Below are 22,768 nucleotides of genomic sequence, written 5' to 3' on the forward strand. Positions count from 1 at the left end.
AAAAAAGAAAGATAGGGACACTTGGGTGGCTCCGTTGGTAAAGCATCTGCCTTGGGCTCAGGTCATAATCCCGAGGTTCTGGGATGTCCAGCATCAGGCTCCTTGCTCAGTGGGGAGTCTGCTTCTCCTTCTGCCTGCTGCTCTGCCTGCTTGTGCTTTCTCTATGTCTCTGTTGAACAACTAAATAAAATCTTTAAAAAAAAAAAGAAAGAAAGATAATTTTCATGCTGGAAGGGGAAGAACAAACAGGTGAGAAATTTGAAGTTCCACTGAGGTGAGATAAGAGATACTCCGCCACTTTTAACAAAGCCAAGATTTCTAGTCCCAAATACTGAAAGATGGTGAAAGAAATCGCCAGTGTGATGACAAATCACCAATGAAAACCTAAAAACTATTTTGACAGTGGGAGAAGTGTCAGAAGGTGAGATGTATTGATTTTTAAGTGTGAATAAGGACTTCTTTTAAACATAGAGGATTGGTCAAAACTGTTGAGTTTAAAGTAGTTGCCTATCTAGACAGTAAGACTAGGGAATAGAGCAGGGTTATTATTATTTTTTTCATTTTAAGTATTCGGTACTATTTTAAAATTACCTCCATATAATATAATAACTAAATTTATTCCAAAAAAATGTTTGTGTGTGTATGTGTGTAGAAAAAATGAGATCCTAAAAACCACAGTCTGAAAATCGTCAGTAATCCCTGGGAGATTTTGGTATGGATTACTATAAGATGTTTTAAGAGCACTTAAAGGAATTGGGGCGCCTGGATGGTGCAGTTGGTCAAGCACCCAGCTCTTGGTTTCAGCTCAGGTCATGATCTAAGGGTCATGAGATGGAGCCCTCATTGGGCTCTGCGCTCAGCATGGAGTCTGCTTGAGATTCTCTCTCTCTCTCTCTCTGTCCCCTGCCCTGACCCCCGGCTCATGTTCTTGATCTCTCTCAAATAAATTAAGAAATCTTAAAAAAAAAAAAAAAAAAGAGCACTTAAAGTAATTGACTAGACACCAACATGGATCCACTAAGGGCAAATTCATTCATTAAACAAATATTTATTGTGCACCTCCTTGGTCCTAGTTACTGGGCAAGGCACTCAGGATGAAGCAGAAAACAAAACAGGTATGTTCCTGCCCCTTGTGGGACTCTACTAAGGAAGACAAATAACAACAAAAATTATAGCATAATTGCAACTTGTGATAAGTGCTACGAAAGAAAACATAGGGATTTGTGTGAGCGCATAATTAGAGGAACTAGCCTCACTGCAGGAGGGGGCAATGCTAGAGAAATACTCTGTGTAGAGGCAGCATGTAATCAGAGCCCTGAAGGATGAATAGGATGTAGATGGGCAGAGTTTAGGGAGTGCTGCAGAGACAACCCAAAAACCACATGTGAAAAATGCATGAGGCAGCAATAAACTTGGCATGCTAGAGGGACGGAGAAAAAGCTGACATGGCTAAAACATTCAACAGGTGAGTACAAGAGTGAGACTACCCAACTAAGGGCCATACCACACAGGCTAGTTCTTTTTTTATTTTTTTAAGATTTTATTTATTTATTTGACACAGAGAGAGCATAGGCAGGAGGAGCAGCAAGGGAGAGTCTTGAAGCAGGCTCCCTGCTGAGCAGGGAGCATGATACAGGATTCGATCCCAGGACCCTGGGATCATGACCTGAGCAGACAGCAGATGCTTAATCAACGAGCCACCCAGGTGCCAATGCTTTTTCTTTTCCCCCCAAGTTTTTATTTATTGAAGTAATATCTACACCCAACATGGGGCTTGAACTCATAACCCTGACATCAAAAGTCACACACTCTTCCAACTAAGCCAGCCAGGCGCCCCATGGCTATTTCCTTTCTTGAAATGATGACTGGACAGGTAATTTAAAGAAATACAAAGACACACTAAATCTATTTCTAGAAATCTATTTCTTTGATCAAAGCGCTTGGGAAGAACCACGGTTATCAGTTTTATAACCAAATTCGGTCCCAAATCTACCCACTTCTTCCTTAACTTCTGCTCCCCCCTAGATGAGGCCACTGCCATCTCTTTTCCAAGGCCACTGTTTTCACTTTTACCTTCCACAATCCATTCTCTGTACAGCAGCTGGAGTGATCTAAAAACAAAATCAGACCATCTGAATTCTTTTTTTTTTTTTTAAGATTTTATTTATTTATTTGACAGAGATCCCAAGTAGGCAGAGAGGCAGGCAGAGAGAGAGAGGAGGAATTAGGCTCCCTGCTGAACAGAGAGCCCGATGGGGCCTCGATCCCAGGACCCCGGGGTCATGACCTGAGCAGAAGACAGAGGCCTTAACCCACTGAGCCACGCAGGTGCCCCAGACCATTTGAATTCTTTGCGTAAAATCCTTCAGTGACTCCCCATTTGTAACTGACTGAGTTTTCCACAGATATGGAGACCAAGTCTGCGATCTGAGATGTTTATCAGGGTTTGACACCTCTGAAAGGAAAGGAAAGGAAGCAGGACTGAGCAGAGGAAGAAATCAGTGACACATGGCCCAGTAGAGCTTGGGCCAGCCCATCAGGGAGCTCTGCACTGAGTACTGTTGGTCACAATTGCCCGGTGCCAGATCAAAAGGAGTGAGCATTTATATCCACGCCCACTCAAAGATGTGGTCTGCTCTAAGCGGAGTATGTCCTCAGGCAGCAAGACTCTGAGAGCTGCCATCTCCAGGCTGTCTGCTGACCACACTCTTCATTTCTAGGCACCAAGCACTTCTTTAAAAGTATATCTGGGTGTTGTATCTTCTTATCCGTCTCATCATTACAGTTAGACATTTAGGACTTTAAAACTGGAAATGATCTGGTTCCTATCTACCTCTCCTCAACTTGCTTCCATTCACAATTGGCTCTAGGTACACTAGCCTTCCTGTTTCTTGAAGCTTATCTCCTCCTCAGGGCTTTTGTACTTGTTTATGTCCTTGCCTGGCTGTTACTAGTCCCAGTTTTCATGCAACTAGCTCCACAAGTTGTCTGCCTCCCTTCTCAGCACTCCTTATTGTGTTGCCCTGTTTCAGTTTCCTCATGCACTTGGCTAAAATTATCTAAATTATTTGCTTTTAGTGTACATTTGTCTCATCGGCTAGAATGTAAATTCCATGGTCTCTCTGGTTCACGGCTTCATCCCCAGTCAGTACGTAGAACATAGTACACCTTCAGTAAATTTTGTTTCCGCGAAACGACACTACAGACAGCTACCATGTTAGTGAATTGAAGAACTTGCCCAAATACTATTTATTAGTGTATTAAGGCTAACCTGAAGGGAGATCTCTAATTGTTTGACACAAATCTGCCTGGTCCTGTCAAATGGGTAAATGTCCATGATTTGCATGTAGACAAAAATGGTATGATCACTGCGGTGCCTGGGTGACTCAGTCGACTAAGCGCCTGCCCTCAGCTCAGGCCATGATCTCAGGGTCCTGGGTTTAAGACCCCCACATCGGGCTCCCTGTTCAGTGGGAGCAGTCATGCTCTCTTTCTCTTTCTCTCTCACTCTGCTGGTTCATGTTCTCCTCTCACTCACTCTCTCTCTCAAATAAATAAATAAAATCTTTAAAAATAAGTGAATGAATGAATGAATGGTGTGATCTTCCAAATTTCTGATGATACAAAGCTGGGAGAGTATTGGTGGCTAATATACTGGATGACAGGTTTCAGATTCAAAAGGACCTGAAAGCCCATCAAAAACAGAATGGGTGGGAGCCTTCGTGGCTCAGTCGGTTAAGTATCTGCCTTTGGCTCAGGTCATGATCCTGGGGTCCCAGGATCGAGTCCCACGTTGGGCTCCCTGCTCAGTGGGGAGCCTGCTTCTCCCTCTTCCTCTGCCTGCTGCTTCCCCCTGCTTGTGCGTGTGCTCTCTTTCTGACAAATGAATAAATAAAATATTAAAAAAAACCAGAATGGGTTATTAATTGTAGTATATTATTCATACAATGAACTATTGTGCAGCAATGAAAATGAGTGAACCACTGATATCTGCTACATGGAGAAACCTCACTAAGGTAGTGCTGAGGGAAAGAAATCAGACACACACCAAAGAGTGTATACTGCATGATTCTCTTTCTACATACTTCAAAACCAAGCAAAACTATTCTGTGGTCTCTTGAGGAAGGAGGAAGAGGGCAATGATTAGGAGGGGGCATGAGGAAGACTTTTGAGATGTTGCTAATGTCAATTTCTTGACCTAAATGGTGGTTATACGATGTGTTTATTTTGTAAGGATTCATTGATCTGTGCCCTTATGATTTGTCCTCATTTTTCTATATACGTTGTACATCAATTTTAAAGTTAAGAGTCAAAAAGACCTGGTTAGGTAAATTTATTTATTTATTTATTTATTTAAAGATATTATTTATTTATTTATTTGACAGAGAGAGAGAGAGGGAGATCACAAGTAGGCAGAGAGGCAGGCAGAGAGAGAGGGGGAAGCAGGCTCCCAACTGAGCAGAGAGCCTGATGCAGGGCTTGATCCCAGGACACTGAGATCATAACCCGAACCAAAGGCAGAAGCTTAACCCACTGAGCCACCCAGGCACCCGAGTTAGGTATATTTAATTAAAAGCTTAAGGTGCAATACCTGGTTTTAAATGAAAAAGGTTTTTTTTTTTTTGGTGGGTTTTTTTTTTTTTTTTTAAAGATTGTATTTATATACTTGAGAGAGAGCGAGAGTGGGGGAAAGGGGCAAAGAGAGAGAGAGAAGCAGACACACTGCTGAGCAGGGAGCCTGATTCGGGGCTCAACCCCAGGACCCCAGGGCCATGATCTGAGCAGAAGGCAGACACTTAACTAACTGAGCCACCCGGGCACCCCTAAAGGAAAGAGTTTTACTATTTTGCCAGTTAGGATTATAACTGCTGTTGATTTGGAGTACATAATTTTTATTAGATTTAAGTAGTTTCCTTTGATCTCTTGTTTCACAGGGTTTTATTAGAATGACTTCTATAATACCTGTTGCTGCAGGGATGTAGGATATAGAGCATTTTCATGTGCTGCTATGGAAATACAAAGTATTAAAGGCTTTTTGAAAAGCAATCTGGCAATAGCTATTATTTAAAAATATATATACCCCTTGCTGGCTGGCTCAGTTGGTAGAGCCTGCAACTCTTGATCTCGGGGTTATGAGTTCAAGTCCTCCAGTGGGTATACGGATTACTTAAAAATAAAATCTTTAAAAATATATATACCCCTTGACCCACCAACCTCAGTTCTGGGAATCTATCCTACTAAAGTAAACCACTAGTTGCAAGAAAACTATTTAAGTAAGAACATAGTACATATATACAGACATACATACATAGTACATATGTACCAGGTTATTTATTAAAGCAATATTTTCTATGTCAACTTACATATACACACATGCACACACATCCACATTATAAATACCATGCATGCCCATCAATAGGGGAATGGTTGCAAAAATTATAGTACACCCACAATTTAGGACGTCCATTAAAAGGAATGAATTTGATTTAGAGAGATTTTATATAAGAAATTGTTTTTTATTTTAAAGATTTTATTTATTTATTTGACAGAGATCACAAGTAGGCAGAGAGGCAGGCAGAGAGAGAGAGGGAGAAGCAGGCTGCCTGCTGAGCAGAGAGCCCGATGCGGGGCTTGATCCCAGGACCCTGAGATCATGACCTGAGCCGAAGGCAGAGGCTTTAACCCACTGAGCCACCCAGGCACCCCAAGAAATTGTTTTAAGTAAAAGTGAGAGGCAAAAATGTAGTCACTTCTTAAATTACAAAGAAAATCTATATTGAATATGTGTACATTTGTATGTGTCTATACGATTACAGGAGCGTGAAGAGAAATGTTAACTAGGTTGAAAAAATCGTGACGGAGGGGTAAGAGCTGTTAGGGTGACAAAGGAGGAGGGGCAAAGAGGGAGTCAAGTTGAAAAAATGAAATAAGAGCCAAAGGATATTTTGAAAGCTCCTATAAGAGTCATGTAACAGGAGGTAAAAAATCAAATGACGTCTTAGGGACATTAATAGATTGTACTGTGTCCAAATCAAAGGATGTAATAATTACAGTGTTCAGATCAAATCTAGCATATTGTATCAATTTCTGGACACCATGTTAAAAACAAATATGTCTCTCACCCCTCACAAAAATTGTTTTTCTTGTTATAAGGGAATGGTCAATAATTAGGCAAACCTGGATTCCAACCTCTTTTTAGTCACTTACTTTGTGATCGTGGCAAATTATTTAATCCCTCTGTGTCTTACTTTCTTCATCTGTACAATGGGGACAATTATAGGTCCTATCACTCAGGGTTACTGCAGGATAATTATATATGCATTCCAGGACTGGCATCTAGAACAAATCCAATAAAAATAATTCATGTTGTCAGTTATTAAAGTAAATATTTATTGTGAAAATTAGAATTTACACACAAGCAAGAAATTTTTAAAACAACCACAGTCTTACCTTCCCAAGTTAACTACTATTAACTTGTGGGTGTTTATTCACTATTCAGCATGATTTGAAAAAACATTATGAGTGATGGCATTTAGCTAGGATAAATTAGCAGCCAACTGATGTGTGAAGGGTTGTCCTATGGAGGAGGGGTAGACATATTCTGTTGAAGTCGCAAAGAACCACAGCAAGCAGCAAGAGTTATGATGAGAGATGTCCAGCAATGAAATGGGATTCCCAACACCATGGGGAGCTTATCTTTATAATTAATAATCGAGTCTTGGCTGGTGACCATTTGCCAGAAAAGTTATGGAAGAAATGCCGGTGTTGGAAGACAGGTCAAGCTAAAAGACTTCTAAAACTCTTTCTAACTCCAACATATGATCAAGAAATACTTGCTGAAGGAATACACATACTAGATTCACAGCCCTCATAAAACAGTTTGTGTGGTTCTTACCTAATACTGGGTGGTAAGGACAGTTCTAAGTTCCCATGAAAGTGAATAGGAAATTCCTAGCGTAGGTCAGGCAGGGGAACTCTCCCTCATACCCCACTGAGGACGTGCAATTCCACCAATTAATCACATTCAAATGGAGAAAGAAATCAAAGGAGGGGCAGGCCTGGAAAGAGTCATAGCTTATCTTCAGGTACTATTTGTCTGCTTTCTTAATACTCTGGGTCTCTTCCTGGGAACAGTTTCTGACCTGGCAAAATTTCATAGTAATTACTCAGGGGAAAGGAAACAACAAACAAAAAATACATTAATGTGGGTGGGTAAAAAAAAAAAAAATTTTTAAGAACGTGGTGTTGGTGGGAGAGAAGACTAAAGGTCTATGTAAGACCCACCCAAATGCTTTTGATGTTTGAGCAATTATTATCTTATTATTTTTCCTGCTATAGATGCAGCTGCGATTTATGTAACAGGATGTTTAAAAAGATTAAAGAGAAGCTGTAGTAGGGTTTTGAGGTGATAAGAGTTGCTGGAATATGTATTTGTGGACGTTTAGAATATAAGTTCCTGTACATTCTTAGAATAAACCATCTATTTGTTTTTCTTTTTTTTTTTCAAAGAAACAAGTAAAATTTGTATTTCAAGATGGCTGCTTCCTGCCCACAAGTGATATAGAAATAACAGAGTAAAGAGAGCAAACAAACAATAAAGCAAAGAGAAGCTCGTAGTGGTTCAATCTGTTATCTTTGCTGTTTCTTAATCAGCTTTGACTTTTAGGTCCAAAATATTTTATCTCTATATTAAGATAAGTGTTTGGAATTTGTTTGGATTAATCCTGTTCATCTCCTGCTCAAGCAGGAGAGTTGCATGGAATTTGCGACTGAAATAACTCAATCTGAATATGAAAATTAAAGAAAGAAATAATCTGGGCACCTGGGTGGCTCGGTTGGTTAAGTGTTTGCCTTCAGGTCTGGTCGTGATCTCAGGGTCCTGGGATCAAGCTCCCTGCTCCATAGCTCCCTCCCCTTGCTTATGCTCTCTCTTTCTCTCTCAAATACATAAATAAAATCTTAAAAAAAAAATAATTTTTGGTAGAAGAGCTTGTTGTATTGAAGTTGAGGTGAGTTAAATTGATTGGGTTAGGAGAGTGTTCTAGAGGTGTCTCAAACACAGAGGATGACTCACTGGTACTCAAGATTTTCTGCCATGTGGGCTGCTACCGTATCTTACATCATAAACTGGCACCAGGCACCAAATAAAAAGGGCTTTGAGGCATATTCTCAGAGTTTCTGACTAGTCATGTAAAAAATGCTTGTTAGTTTCAATTCTTTCTCCTAGCAACCTAGGCCAATCTTGTGCATGCTTCTGTATTCTCTGCATTTATTTATATTTTTTTCTAAACTTTTTTTCTGTTTAAACTTTTAACTATTTAAATTTTTCCTGTTTTTTTGTTTTTTTCTGTTTTTCTAAACTATTTTTTGTTAAGTTGTAGACATGATGCCCTTTACCTCTAAGTACTTTAGTATGTATTTCCAAACAGGGGCATTCTCTTGCACAATCCTGGTATAATTATGCAAATTAAGAAGTCGGTATTGATTCGATAAAACTATCTAATCTATAGACCTATTCAAATTTTGCTCAGTTGTCTCAGTAATGCCCATTAGGGTAAAAGAAAATTCCAGACCATACATTGTTATCAAGATCAACATTCAGTTGTCAAGTATCTTTAGTCTTTTTTAATTTAGACTAGATTTTCCATACTTTTTCATGACCTTGACATATATGAAGAGTTATAGGCAAGTTGTTTGTAGAGTGTTTCTCAGCTTGGCTTGTCTGATGTTTCCTCATGATTAGATTCAGGTGAGGCATTCTTAGCAGAAATACCACAGAAGTGACGTTGTGATCTTCTCAGTATATAATAGTAGTTGATTTGTTCGTTACTATTGAAGTTACCTTTAATGACTTGGTTACATTTTTTCCACTTTAAAATTACTGCATTTTCCTTCATCATTAACAAGTGCCTTGTGGGGAGATACTTTGACACTATGTACATGTCTTGTCCCTCATCAAACTTCACCCACTAGTTTTAGCATGCATTGATGATTCTTGCCTGACTCAATTATTACTATGATGATTGCCAAATGGTGATTTCATAAGTCTTTCTTCCTTTTATATTTTTTAGTTGGTATTCTACTGTAAGGAAAAATGTGCCTTTCTCTATGATTTGTTTGGCTGTTTATACCAGTGGGACTCACAAAGACCTATTTTATTCAATGAGTTATAATCTGTTATTGACACTACTCATTATGATACTTACATTGTCCTTGACACATCTAGTGGGAATCTCTTCAAACTCTCCTTTTGACATGTCCCTAAAATTCTTTGAGTTTTCTAACTTTATTACACAATAAGATGGTCGAGGTTTTCCTAGTCTCCTAGCACCAATCTTGAAATCAGCCACTTTTCTAAGCTCTGGTTCTGTGAATGGAGAATAGTATTTAGGAGGACTTGGGTTCTAGGTGTGCTAATTTGCACTAGTGTGTCATTGCTGGTAGGTCCTCTCAGAAGACAACCTTCCCAACCCCCAACACACACCCACACACACACTTAGAGATTTTTCCAATTCCTGTCCAACACTGCAGATTCATCCCAGCCTTCCCCCTTTCTAAACATTTATAACTCCCTTCTCTGACAGTGAGAAATCTGTGGAACCACAGTCCCAGCTACTACATTTAACCACTCCTACAGGCACTCTTTCTTTTCTACTTCACTTCAGTGCAATCTCCTGTCATCCTTAAGCCAAAATGTTTACACACACTGATACTAGGGCCAAAGCACCAGAAGCGTGGATGTCTTTGCTATGTCACCAGTACTCCCTAAAGTATGACGTCACCCCTGCTTCTTTGGGGGCCCTAATGTTGACCATTTCAGCCTCTGAACGCTTGCAATAGAAATTCCACTTGGAAAAAGCACTCTTCACCCCAAATTTCCTCCACACAGTGACACACTCAACCTGGAAGGGTTGTTTTAAGGTCCCGATGACTCAGAGATTTTATGGAAATGACTCTTTTGGGTTTTATAGGCCCTTTATTTTAGTTCCCTTTCCCTAGGATTCAAACATGAGTCTGGTCTGTGCCTAGAATCACTCCTCTCTTGTGGTTTACCCTGTCCTGTGGTCCTCTCTTCCGTTAGAATGAGCTCTTTTTTACTTTCTTTCTTTCTTTTTTTTTTTTTTTAAGATTTTATCCATTTACTTGACAGACAGAGATCACAAGTAGGCAGAGAGGCAGGCAGAGAGATGGGTGGGGGTGAGCAGGCTCCCTGCTGAGCAGAAAGCCCAAGGTGGGGCTGGATCCCAGGACCCTGGGATCATGACCTGAACTGAAGGCAGAGGCTTAAACCATTGAGCCACCCAGGTGCCCCAGAATGAGCTCTTTCTTAATCCTTCACATATATGGAACCTCGGCGGCCAGGTCCTCCAGACACGTCTGAATGTAAGAATGTGTCAGCTTAAATTCTCAAAACAACCTCATCACATTTGTGATGCTCTTAAAATGACCAGCATTAGTAGTCTAATTCAGAAACTCTCTTGAAGACTGAGGATTATACCACGGAAGCAGTGCAGAAATCCAAGGATTGAAGTCACATCACCAGGATCTTATCCAAGGAAAAGAACTCCCTCATGATTCTCCTGGCTGGTAGAGACAGAAGGAAGCCTGAGAGCTTTCAGTCTGAAGACTGCCCGGGGCCACGTTTGATCACAATGACCCTATTGTCCTGCAGGCCTCTTAAAACACCATCATCAGGATGTGGATGGTTAAATTGTTTTTCTAACAGTGCTAACAGACACCTAATCTATCATCCCCTGATTTCTCTTGTTTTCAACTGCATGCCTCTGGAGGACGACTGCCCAGGTTAGCAAAGTAGTCTGTGGCAATGAGACTGAAAGATATTAACTAGTTTGTGCCAAGAATAAGCCCAAGAGTTAATGACCTTAATGTCGTCATACCTTTCCGTATCTACTGAGCTGACTAGTCACAGACTGGTTACATTTGACCATTTTATTACTAAGTAGGTATTTAACAACATGCAATTACCTTACTCGAGTTGAGATAAAATCTCCTGATTACATGAATGAGATAATTCCAAATTAAAGCTAGAGTCTATTAAATCTTCAGTATTACAAACATTAACAATAGGGATTCTACTGTGGTTACTGAAATTGTTTCTTTTACTAGATGTGGCTTCCTCTCTACGATTAACTGTGAAGTCTGTTCTGCTAGTCTTCTGCTTGTTTTATGGGTTTCTGATGTAGTTGTTTTCTACAGGTGTCCATGGGACAGGTGGGTTTAGGATCCTCCTACTCTTCCATCTTTCCGGAAGTTTTATGTCCTTTGCTAGACTGTAAGCTTCATGAGGGCAGGAAGCTTTGTTTTGCTCATTGCTCTACTCCCAGCTCCGACTGTGCCCAAATCATAGCAGAGCTCAGTATGTTTGCTGAACACATGAAAATGTATGGTGGCACACAAGAGGAAATGAAAAAGTATTAAACTAAATCCTGAAAGAATTGCTGCCCAGTTATCAGTATTCTGAATAACATCAGTGAGAAGGCTAAGGAGGAACTTGGAAAACAGCTACTATTAATGTGGCCCAAAGAATAAAACCTCCCCTCCGTCTCCAGTAGTTCAAAGGTTGGGGGAGAGGTGAAGTCTTGCTGAGGACTTACCTAGATCCTTTAAGGAGTATTCAAAGCCTCTGCCTTCCGCTCAGGTCATGATCTCAGGGTCCTGGGCTCGAGCCCCACATCGGGCTCTCTGCTTGGCAGGAGCCTGCTTCCCCCTTTCTCTCTCTCTAACTGCCTCTCTGCCCACTTGTGATCTCTGCCAAATAAATAAATAAAATCTTAAAAACAAAACAAAACAAAACAAAAAAACACTTCACAAGGTTTGCGAATGGCCTATTATCACTTGGAGGTCCAAGCGGCAAGGTTTAAAAGCAGGACAGAGGAGAGATATTTACATATTATAGGGTAATTAGCAAAAATGTGTATCTCCTTGTGGGTTTAGATGCAGGGAACTCAAACCCAAACATTTTCAAAGGCCAGGCCAGTATATAAATGGGTGATGCAGTTGGATGTAAATAATTGTGAAGAGTAGAGACTGGGGTAAAATGGGAATTGCCTCCCCCTTAAAAATCATTTAAAGTGGTTCCTGGGTGGCTCACTCATTAAGTGTCTGCCTTGGGCTCAGGTCATGATCCCAGGGTCCTGTGTTGTTTGAGCCCCCGCATCAGGCTCTCTCCTCGGCAGGAAGCCTGCTTCTTCCTTTCCCACTCCCCCTGCTTGTGTTCCCTTTCTCACTGTCTCTCTCTTTGTCAAATAAATCAATCTTAAAAAAAAAAAATTTAAAGACCATAAAAACAACATTAGGCAGATCAGATATATCTTTAGCAAGAACTCGCGTTGGCAGTTTGAGGGTTTTAGGTTTTATATTGTCTCTGTGATTTAACATTTGCCCTTGAAAGGTGTGCATGTGTTTGTGTTCCAACAGTTACTGGCTAGGCAATTTTATTTTATTTTTATTTTTTTTTAAGATTTCATTTATTTATTTGTCAGAGAAAGAGAGATAGCATGCACAAGCAGGCAGAGAGGCAGGCAGAGGCAGAGAGAGAAGCAGACCCCCCGCTGAGCAAGGAGCCAGATGTGAGACTCGATCCCAGGAACTAGGATCATGACCTGAGCCCAAGGCAGCGGCTCAACCCACTGAGCCACTCAGGCGTCCCTGGCTAGGCAATTTTAATAAAGAGGCATATTTGATAGTCACAGCAGTGAAGAGACAAACAGGGATCACACTGGGAGGTTTCATGCGCCCATCTGGATTCTTCTGTAGGGCTGCAGCACCTAACAACCATGACTGGTTGATCTGTAGAGTTGTCTAAAGTATTTGGGTTGTTTTGACTGAATGACAGACTTGAAGAATGAACTACAGGGACAGTTCCTGGGATGAGACCAACTACACAGGAAATGGCTAGAGCTTGCCAAAGATATGCAGGCAGCCAAATAGCAGAGGTTAGGAAATGGCGGGGCTCTTAGATTTGAAGGTAGGGTAGAAAGATTATAGACTGAGTTATCTACAACACAATCTCCTGGCAAAGGTGTAATGTTTTGTTCACTTTCCTGGAATGATTATAAAAGTTAGGGGTACCTGGATGGCTCAGTTGGTTAAGCGTCCAACTCTTGATTTTGGCCTGGGTCATGATCTTGGGGTTGTAGGATCAAGCCCTATGTTAAGCCCCGAGTCAGGCTTTGCAGTCAGTGGGGAGTCTGCTTGAGATTCTCTTTCCCTTTCCTTCTGCCCCTCCCCCACTCTTTCTCTCTCTCTCAAATGCATAAATAAATCTTTGAAAAAATAAAGGTTATTTAGCTGGTAACTCCCATTGATACACTAAAACTAGGAATGTACAAAAAATGTATATATAACTTGATCAATTAGTATCACTGATCTCATTTTGTTTTCCAACCTCTGACTTTCTCTTATGGTGTGGGGGAGGTCAGAGCACTTAATTTTGCTACCTTCCCTAGGGTTTACTAGGTTGAAACCAGAGTGACATGAGAAATTCAAGAGTAGAATATGGACTTCCGTCTTGAAGCACCCATATATGTGGCCAGGAGTCTTAGTTTCTAATTAATGATATTAAGTGGAAGTCTTGATGGGATTACCAGGAAGGCAGTTTAAATAGAGCTCCTACAGATCAAACGCACTGTGAGTTGGGTGATTATAGCAGATTTTGCATTCAGTTAAATTATTTTTTTCTCTTTCTCACTGTGATTTTCTTAACTTATTCCAACCATTTCCTAAGTCTAATAGGCCTATTCTACTTTGTGTGATGGAGGTGTGGAGGATAAAGGGATGAAACAGTAAACAGAAGTGTGCCCTGCCTCATATTTACTCTTATGCTGCACCCATCACAGGGAACAACATCCTACAAGAGAACTGTATGCAGGAGTTGGGGGCACTGATCTACAGTTACAGGAGTGGTGGCCCATAATGGAACAAATAGCTGGTGAGGAGCAGATGATGCAGTGGGCACCTGGGAAGAGCATGTGATTCCCAAATTAGGAGGAGGACACAGACAAGAACCAATAATCCTCTCCTTCCTCCACTTACACTAGAGTATGGAGGTCAGGATAATTCAAGCAGTAATTTATGTTATACCCTATGCTTTTGGTGTGCCTTAAAATCATACAGGGGATATGACTTGTTATTACCTTGGTAAGATGTCACAGAGGGTAGAAGATAACCATTTGTATTTCAACAGTTTTCCTTTGGTCTAGAACACGTCAACATTAATAAAAAGAAACCTCACTAAGTGGACATGGGAGTCTAGATTGGGAGGCTGGAAGGGGGAGCCCTACATTAATTACAGGAAGAATTGTTGATTATAGACCCGAAAAGAAGAATCAACAGGAAAGAATCATCAGTTACAGGTTCCAACAAGGAAGGGCATGCACTGCATCTCATTAAAAAAATCAAGTATCACAGCAACCCGGTTAATGAGAAAGCATTATCACCCTGAACTCTTGCTTTCCTTCAATGGACTTTCATTCAAAACAACCCCTCCCAACCTTTTTCTCCATAAAATAAGGTTCCTCTCTTTTGTTTGCTGGATTTTCCTATGGTTTTGTCATAGCTTGTGTGTCTCAAATTGCAATTCTCCCTTATTCCCAAATAAACCCATTTTGCTGGTAAAAAAAACTAAGTTTAGTCTTAAGGTTAACAAACAGCTTTTCATACCATTATTTTTAACAGAGACTATGAGACTACAGCTAAAATAATCATATTTTACAAACTGAAAATTTTCTTAACTTTATAATCTAAGGAGTAAAGGACTTCTGTGAGAAGATACATAAAATCTGGACTTGCCCTGAAATTTTAGGACATATGGTTGCCACAACTAAAACACAAGGGCAAATGCATGGACATGTAATTACCTTAATACTCTTGAAAGAGTAATTATTTTTGGCCTTTCTTCACTTAGAGCTTCATTAATTAAGGATTAAGTTCATTTTTCTATCTCTTAAATGTTAAAAGGTAAAGGGAAGGGCCAGGCTGGCTACTTTTTCAGTTCTGGGTGGTTTTTAGAAGCAGTTTGAGAATCTACAGTGGGGTCAATACAGAGCCATGGGAGTGAGAGAGTTTCTGTTACTTTTTTCCTCTTGCTTTTTAATCATTAAAAATTCTTCAAGAGGTTATTTGCCGAGTAAAGACCAACCCTGTTGAAAGTTGTTGCAAGGTTTCCTAGACCTAAATGACCAACTGCTGAACATAGTATGTTCTGACTCCAAATATCAAAGATGAACATGCAAAATATTCTGAGAGGTGAAGTCACGTCCATGCTCTTGAAGGAGGCCAGCAAAGGTGGACAAAGCCGTCTGCTTTAAGGGTGAAGGCCATATTCCACTCTCAAATGTTTCTATTGTTTCAGCCTAGTGAACTTTTACCCACAAAAGTCTTTCTTTGAACAGTCTGATCAAAAACAAGGTCTTTAATTTTTTTTGTTGTTTGTTTACTTACAGCCAAACCTTTAGACAGAAGGCCAACTCTCAGTGGTCAGTTTCAAACAGGTTAACTTTGGCCTCCCTCAAGAGATTTTTAAAAATTCCACAATTTTCTGACAGATATGTGAATGATGCCAGTATGCTTAACTTTATCTGCTCTTCCCAAGTGTTTCCTCCCTTCCAGGGCACACCTGAGGGGAGTGGTATGGATTTAAGAGAACAACTTTAATGGACAATCTCTGTCCAGTCCTGTAAGGAGGAGTACAGTTGGTTAAGAGATGACCCATAGATCTGGGTTGGCATAGTTAGGTCTGCAGGTAGAAGGAGAGAGAGGATAAGGAACGTCAGTGCAGCCATATTAAGTGTTCTTGCTTTCAACCCTTCTCCTTGTGTATGGGAATGCATGTTTATCTACTGACTTTTCACATACGATGAAGAGTAAAGTTACAAGGGAAAAGCAATTGTGGACTTAAAAGTCTCATTTTTGTGCTTTAGGAATGTTACCCTCTGGGACTCCTGGGTGGTTCTGTCAGTTAAGTGTCTGCCTTTGGCTCAGGTCGTGATCCCAGTGTCCCGGGATGAGCCCCACATCAGGCTCCTTGCTCATCAGGGAGCCTGCTTCTCCCTCTGCCTGCCCCTCTCCCTGCTCATGCTCTCTCTGACAAATAAAAATCTAAAGAGAAAAAAAGAAAAGAAGAAGAATGTTACCCTCTTGGGCTTCCCTGAGAAAATGAGTAACATTCAGATGTATATTTTGTTCAAGTACTTCAGTACTTGAAGAACTATAAGAAAAGAATAAGCATTTTTTTTTTTTTTAAACAAAATGGATGATAGAACAAAGAGAAGAGTCTTCGTAAAACTGTGTTTGAAAACAGTCATTTAAACTTCCAATTCCTGGGCAACCTCCTCCGGTCCCCTCCCTCCTCGGGAGTTTTGTTCTATCATGTTGCTATCGCTCAATAAACCTTGCTCTTCTGCCCTCCAACCCCCCCCCAAAAAAACCCCAACTTCAAACTGCTAGTTAAGTATGCAGATTAATTGACTGATTTTTGCAATGCCACACTTACAGGTAGGTAATGTTTCCAAAATTCTCAAGTATTTGGGATATAGTCCAGGGACTAGATATCACTGAGTAAACAGCCATCAAAAAGTACATACATTTTGTTTCTTCAGAAGTTTAAGTGCCCTCACTCAGGCATTCAATTGTGTATAAAATAAAGAGATCAAGTACACTGACGAGAGATTCTAAGAGCAGACAGCAGAGTCCATTCAAATGATGTAGAAGACAGAGCAACTTGCTAGAGCTGTTTAGCCCAGAAAATAACTCTGGGGGTTATTAACAACGATGATCAAATAGCTACCATTTACTGAGTGCTTATCATAGTCTACTGGGCACTATTCTATGTAGTAGGTACTTATTATCCCCAATTTACAGGTGAGAAAACTGAGACATGGATTAAATAACTCGATGTGCTACAATGGACAGAGGTAAGTTCAAAGCTACCCATGTCAAACTTCAAAACTTAAGTCCTACTTATTTTATTTTACTGGTCTATATTCCAATCCCAACTCTTTCTTAATATATTTTCAAATGAAGACATCTATATTCCATATCATCTGATAAAAAGCACAGGGAACTATGTATTTTAAGACATTTAAAATCTTTTGTTAAAGATTTTATTTATTTATTTGACAGAGAGAGAGAGCACAAACAGGGGGAGCAGCAGAGGGAGAGGGAGAAGCAGGCTCCCTGATGAGCAGGGAGCCCAATGTGGGACTCTATCCCAGGACCCTGGGATTATGACCTGAACGGAAGACAGAGGCTTAACCATCTGAGCCACCCAGGCGCCCCAAGACATTTAAAATCTAATACATATAAATTTGTTGGCATTTAAAGAGTAAACCTTTAAGTATCTGCAAAACTCAGGGCGCGTGGGTGGCTCAGTCAGTTACGCATCTGCCTTTGGCTTAGGTCATGATCCCAGGGTCCTGGGATAGAGTTCCAAGTTGGGCTCCCTGCTCCGCGGGGAGTCAGCTTCTCCCTCTGCCCTTCCCCCTACTCATTATCTCAATTTCTCTCTCAAATAAAATCTTTTAAAAATAAGTAAATAAATATTTGGAGAATTCATTTATATGGAAAATAAATGAGAATGCCCTCATTAATTCATGTGTTGATTTGATGAAGGCTTGTTTGTGTATCTTCTATATGTGTTTCAACACGACTTAAACGATTTTCTTTAACCAAAACTTCAGCTCTGTGATGAATTTGCCGTGGTTTGCATGGTACTTTTTATACTTTTAGCAACATAACTCCCACACTCCAAGAAACCCCTCAGTGCTGGGAAAATCAGGACAGTTGGTGGCTCTAGCTTTACAACACTTAAGGGCGCTTTAAAGTTGCTTTTGGATGATGGTGCTGAGTATTAATAGGATCTTTATCCTTTATCCTGTTAGAGAGGCTTAAGTCCTCTCTTAGGGAGAGAGAAGTAGTTCAGTTTCTGTTTCTGCAGGAGCACCTCAAGTGATGGGGAAACTTTCCTGAAAACTTATTTCATTTTTACTTTTATGTCAAAATTTTATACACTTCTCTTGCATTCTGAACTAAAAATCTATCTCAGTGAAGCTTCTACCCACTTTTCTTATCCCATTCATTGCTACCATATGAAATGAACTGAATCTTTTCCCTGTGTGATTGCACTTTAAATATTTATTTATTATTATTTTTAGATTTTATTTATTTGACAGACAGAGAGAAAGCATAAGCAGAGCAAACAGGAGAGAGGGAAATAGTCTCCCCACTGAGCAGGGAGCCTGATGTGGGGCTGGATTCCAGGACCCTGGGATCATGACCTGAGCCAAAGGCAGAGGCTTAACCAACTGAGCCACCAGGTACCCCCCGACCCAAGCATTTTTTAAAAGTTTTTATTTATTTATTTTAATAGTCTCTACACCCACTATGGGGCTCGAACCCACAACTCAAGAGTCACATGCTGTTCTGACTAGGTCAGCCCAGAATGCCTGCCCCCCAAGCATTTTTCTTCTAACATCTGTTAAGCTATATTGTTTATATTCTGTACATGCAGTTATTTTTTTTCTAGCTTGAAGTACAGGATCTTACATTTAACTCTGTTAAACTTAATTTTTAATTGCCCTCCTTTAAAAAAAAAAACCCACTCATTCTCAGCTTTGTTTGATGAGCATATTTTCATGTAAATGACAGAACTGTTAAAAAAGACAAGGCCTTCATTGGCCAACTTTCTTTATGTTTGTATTAGTCTGCTAACTAGTTATAATAATTCAATCCATTTGTAGCTAATCCAGTTTACAAATAATAATACATAATTCTTACTTCATCCTGTACAAAACCAATGTGATAGGATAGTGAAGTCAGCCATGATAGAAAATGCCTTTTGTGACAAAGAGTATTTGCTACTTCTGTGGAATTGCTCTCTTAGCCACATGCTTTAGGCCAAAGATAGCCGTGTCCCACTATAATTCTCCATCTCACTTACTGGGCTTGGCACTGAATAAGTTTTGGTTATTAAGGAAGATCAAATCTTCTCTTAAAGAACAAAGATTTGGGGTGCCTGGGTGGCTCTGTCAGTCAAGCATATGACTCTTGATTTTGGCTTGGGTCATGATCTCAGGGTTGTAAGACTGACCCAAACGCTAGGTTCTGTGCTGGGCATGGAGCCTGCTTAAGATTCTCTCTCTCAGGGCACCTGAGTGGCTCAGTGGGTTAAAGCCTCTGCCTTTGGCTCAGGTCATGATCCCAGGGTCTTGGGATCAAGCCCCACATCGGGCTCTCTGCTCAGCAGGGAAATCTGCTTCCCTTTCTCTCTCTCTCTCTGCCTGCCTCTCTGCCTACCTGTGATCTCTGTCTGTCAAATAAATAAATAAAATCTTAAAATAAAAAAAGATTCTCTCTCTCCCTTTCCCTCAGCGCACCCCTACCTCATTAAAAAAAAAAAAAGAACAAAGATTTGCCCAGGTGAGTTCAGAAGAGGAGTCCTGAATGGGCTTAAGAATAAATATACAGTCTTCCAAATTTATTCCTTTGAAGGAGACAATACTTTTTGGAAGCTCAAGGTCTGCTGTATTTATTAAATCAAGAGAGACAGTTTAAGCTAATAGTTAAACGCATTAGCTTTGGCCTGGTTCAACTCCTGATTCTAGCACTTGCCAACTGTTTTGCTTTGTGCAAATATATTAATGTTCAGCAGTGTGCCTAGCATTGAGTGAGAGCTCTAAAGATAAGAGTAACTGCTATTTATTAAGCAACATTTTATGTTAGGTATTACATAGGAGCCTAGTATTCATATAGCGCATAACATGCTGTCTCATTGTCTCCTAACAATTCCATGAAGTAGACACTTCTGTTATGCCCAAATCACAGATGAGAAAATTGAGGCACAGAAAGATTTTGCTATTTGCTTAAGTTAAAAGTGAAAGAAAGGATATACACCAAGTCTATCTGACTTCAGACCAGGATCCCAAACAATTCTATCGTGCTAGTCACTGAATGTAGACAAAACCCGGATAACTTGGCAATCTGAATAGTAAGGATACTGACCACTGGCCAGTCAGGGAGTTTCCAGGAACCTCAAAAGGTCCTCCATGGTATGGTCTTATCTTTCATCAGAGTGAGGTTCTGGTCCTCAGCCCTATAGGCTTAGAAATCCAATCTGTTAATACACCGATTGTGAATTCTCCCAAAGCATTCATGTTCCCAGACCCTGGTATTCTAATCCAGAATACCAGTGTACTCATAAAGAAAATTATGAATATAAATAGAAAGAAATATAATAGCTAAGGCCCAAAACATTCATGTCCTGGGGCGCCTGGCTGGCTCCATCCCTAGAGCATGTAACTCTTGATCTTAGGGTAGTGAGTTGAAGCCCCATGTTGGGATAACTTAAAAAATAAAAAATTAAAAAAAAAAAAACATTCATATCCTGTGACCAACACTTGGGAATCAGATTGTAAGAGCAGGCTGCTTATGGAGCATGGAACTAGAAATAAGGATGTCTGTTTTATGTGTGAATGATTGACAGAACAAAATCCATCCAACTCCAAAGCAGCAATTTACCTGCTTCCAAAACTGAACAGATCATTGTAACCTTTTACCTAAAAACACTTGGATAAACATCACCAGGATTTGCCTCCTAGATCCTCTTTCTTTCTAAGTTTTCAGGGCCGACCCGTGCTGACTCTATGTTCTTTCTTGAATTTAGGTTAATTTTTTTCAGGTTACAGCATAATTTTTTTTGCTAAGATTCTGAACAGCTATGCTTTGATGCATGATGCATTGATTTGAAGGTTTAAATCTAAAAGGGCAGCTTCATTAGGTGGGGAGTCCTCTCACTGAGGCCACAAAGTACTCATAGCAGCAGTAAGAGACAGACCCCTTCGATGGAAGCTGCATTCTCCTCTATGAAACTTTTGCTGGCTGGCTCTCCAGCTTCAGAAACAGGGACTGTTGCCAGCAATTTTTACCCACCTACTACAATCTCAAAGGTAACACTGTTTCCGTAACTACTGAAAGAAACGGGCTGGTTGAAGATTTACATGGCTCTGTCGATGGCCTGGCTATGCCAGCTTTGAGGGAATTCAGTGTACAGGGTGTGAAATGATTTCTTCTTGGCTCTTTGCTGCAGGTCCAGGCAGCTAAGGCAACAGCAGCCATTGCTACTCTCAAGCAGAACTTCCAGGATGCCTGGGATTCTCCTGCTGATAACAGTATGGAATGCCTGGAACCAAACAGGTTGGAAGCCCTACCAGCTACAACAGCCAAGACTTAAAAGAAGGGCAGTTACCCCAGAACCTTCGGGCTCACGGTAACTTCAGAACCTCAAGGCAAGGAATGGATGCCTCACTGTGTATGCATGCCACAGGGCAGTCACGCACAGCCGATCATTAGGAAAGAATAGTGTGGACAAACTCCCCTCCTCTCCTTCCGTAGGTGAGGAGTGTGTATCTTTGGACGCAAAGCAAAGGCAGAGCACCCGGGCAGGAAGCAGGGAGCAGGGTGCGGGAACTGGGTGGGGTGGGGATTTTCCCAGCATTACTGGGAAGGTACAAGAACTGAAGCCCTTGGGTTTCAGGGCCTACCATTCCTGGTTCCCTTCTATAGCATGTTAAGAATCCCAGGGAGCCCCAGAGTTTCTAGGGCCTGGACACAAAACACTGGATGGAGTTGATCACTCCACAGCCTCTTCCTGAAAAGGTTTCTAGATGATGCTGGGAGAGAGGAGTAGGGCTGATCAGGGAAGTCAAGACACAGTTACTAAGCCTCTTCTCTGAAAGCCAACCAGGAGACTAGACTATCAAGTCTACTCACTCAAGATACCATGATTTCTTACCATAGCCCACCTCTCCCCAGTATTCATACATTAAAATGAAGTTCCCATCAGTGTTTAGGGGTTAACTGAGTAGGAAGACTTTGGCCCCTTTATGACTCCAGATTCTTGCAAGAAGTTTGTTTTCTGAACATTCTTCTCTGTGCACTCCCTTCTTGTCTTAATTGGCCCTACCCATTGAGGTAGATTCCACATCTTTCTCCTGTATCTTTGGATTGGCTCAAGCCTCTGACCCCTCCACTGAAGAGACTAAAAGCAGGGAGATGGCCAAAATAGGCAGTCAGGGAAGAACACAGACATTCCTATTGCATCTGCTCAGTCTCTCAGCAATCCTTGTGTCAGGGAGTCTCTCCAGTGTACAGGCTGGGGCCACAGAGAGTCTCTGCTTTCTCACTCACTGTGTAACACATAAAGCAAGGTCTTTCAGAAGGCTGCCTGACGAGTACTGAAAGTCAGAGATGCTGTTGTTGAATGTGGGTGTTTCCCAGCAGCTCTGTTCTGGATGTAATTCCTCGGAGCTGCTCCCTACCTCTGTGTGAGCTGGGTTCCAGACAACTCCCAGCATGACTCCTTTCCTTTCTCTTGTTGTCACTGGCTGTCAGGAGAAATGCTGTTCATGGCTGCCACAGGTAACTCCTATGATAGTTGCTGATGGTGTTGTGATTTTTAATACTTAGAGAGCTGGCGCACACAGCTGAAAGACTTCCACAAAGCCAGGCAACAGGTTGCCACTTTAGCAAGGCTTGCTTGAGGGATCGATTCAAAGGCATCTGTTGAACACTGGCGAGTGCAGTGCACCACCTGATGATGTGAAGGGGAGGAGAGATGAATGAGGAAGGGCTTCTCTCCTCAAAGAAGGCCACACTATAACAGAGACAGGTGCACCCAGAAATCACTGTAATAAAAGGCGAGCATGTAAGGACAAGTCACTGTTGTACTCTTCACGCCTGGAAAAGTTAAAGG

At 40.9% G+C, this 22,768-nt stretch overlaps 1 long non-coding RNA gene across 1 annotated transcript; it reads right to left on the reverse strand.

Moving 5' to 3' along the window:
- Positions 1-1,954: 1,954 nt before the first annotated feature.
- On the reverse strand, positions 1,955-11,728 carry LOC116881572. The gene is made up of 3 exons (XR_004385449.1): positions 11,616-11,728; positions 6,208-6,336; positions 1,955-2,111 (listed from the first exon to the last, which is right to left on the reverse strand). It is a non-coding gene; the product is annotated as an uncharacterized LOC116881572 (long non-coding RNA).
- Between the last annotated feature and the right edge of the window lie 11,040 nt (positions 11,729-22,768).

The sequence above is a fragment of the Lontra canadensis genome, unplaced genomic scaffold (assembly GCF_010015895.1).
Source record: "Lontra canadensis isolate GAN:19392208 unplaced genomic scaffold, GSC_riverotter_1.0 scaffold75, whole genome shotgun sequence".
Classification (NCBI taxonomy): domain Eukaryota; kingdom Metazoa; phylum Chordata; class Mammalia; order Carnivora; family Mustelidae; genus Lontra; species Lontra canadensis.